This window comes from Octopus bimaculoides, chromosome 2 (assembly GCF_001194135.2).
Source record: "Octopus bimaculoides isolate UCB-OBI-ISO-001 chromosome 2, ASM119413v2, whole genome shotgun sequence".
NCBI classification, from domain to species: Eukaryota; Metazoa; Mollusca; class Cephalopoda; order Octopoda; family Octopodidae; genus Octopus; species Octopus bimaculoides.
In genome coordinates this window covers 93598858-93600375 of record NC_068982.1, presented here as the reverse complement: position 1 = coordinate 93600375, position 1518 = coordinate 93598858, and the positions used below count along the sequence as shown (strand labels likewise).

The following is a 1518-nucleotide window of genomic DNA, read 5'->3' as shown; positions in this document are numbered from 1 at the left end:
TGATTTGCTAACGTGCCACCGGCACAAGTGCCAGTAAGGCGACGCTGGTAATGATCACGCTCAAATGGTGCTATTTACGTGCCACTAGCACGGAAGCCAGACAGCTGTTCTGGCAATGATCACGCTCGGACGGTGCTGTTAGTGCACCACTGGCACAGGTGCTGGTGATCGAATATGGTTCAATTACAATTTCGATTTCACTTGCCCCAACAGGTCTTCGCAAGCAGAGTTTAGTGTCTAATGAAGTAAAGATACGAATAATAAGTGAGCTGGCTACGCTTATGGCAGAGGCCACAGATTATGCACTCACTTGGCTTGCCGGATCTTCTCACGTACTGCATATTTCGAAAGGTCCCGGTCACTAGTCATTGTCTTGGTGAGGCCTAAAGTTCGAAGGTCGTGCTTCACCACCTCATCCCAGGTCTTCCTGGGTCTACCTCTTCCACAGGTTCCCTCAACTGCTAGGGTGTGGCACTTTTTCACACAGCTATCCTCATCCATTCTCGCCACATGACCATACCAGCGCAATCGTCTCTCTTGCACACCACAACTGATGCTTTTTAGGTCTAACTTTTCTCTCAAGGTACTTACACTCTGTTGAGTATGCACACTAACATTGCACATCCATCGGAGCATACTGGCTTCGTTTCTTGCAAGCTTACGCATGTCCTCAGCAGTCATGGCTCATGTTTCACAGCTTTGTTGCATGGCAGTTTGTACGCAAGCGTCATACAGTCTGCCTTTTACTCTGAGCGAGATGCCCTTTGTCACCAGCAGAGATAAGAGCTCTCTGAACTTTGCCCAGGCTATTCTTATTCTAGCAGCTATGCTTTCAGCGCACCCTCTCCCGCTACTAACTTGTTCACCTAGGTAGCGGAAGCTATCAACTACTTCTAGTTTTTCCCCTGGAATGTGGCAAAGGTTGTTTTCTGTGCATTTTCAGTGTTTATTGCTCCTGAGCATCTGCCACGTACAAAAACTATCTTGCTAGTTAGCCTTCCTTTGATATTGCTGCACCTCTTATGTGTCCATAGATCGAGCAGGGCCATCTACCTGAAGGGGTTTGTGTTTTGCCTACCTTCCTACTTATTAGGACTTTGGTTTTAGTTAGATTGACTTTAAGGCCCTTCGATTCTAGTCCTTGCTTCCACACCTGAAACTCCTCTAGTTCTGATAGTGACTCAGCAAAAAAATTATATATATATATATATTGGATGTGTAATGTCAATGTGAATACCCGTCAGAGTGTAAGTATCTTGAGAGAAAAGCTGAACATTAGAAGCATCAGTTGTGGTGTGCAAGAGAGACGATTGCGCTGGTATGGACATGTGGTGAGAATGGATGAGGATAACTGCGTGAAAAAGTGCCACACCCTAACAGTTGAGGGAACCCGTGGAAGAGGTAGGCCCAGGAAGACCTGGGCTGAGGTGGTGAGGCAAGACCTTCGTACATTGGGCCTCACCGAGGCGATGACTACTGACCGAGACCTTTGGAAATGTGCTGTGCGTGAGAAGACCC

The 1518-nt window shown here is 47.2% G+C and overlaps 1 protein-coding gene across 2 annotated transcripts in view; it reads left to right on the top strand.

The window, feature by feature from the left end:
- The window catches only part of LOC106872158 (28S ribosomal protein S35, mitochondrial), a 61864-nt gene that overhangs the window by 51776 nt on the left and 8570 nt on the right, over nt 1-1518 (top strand). The window lies entirely within an intron of this gene.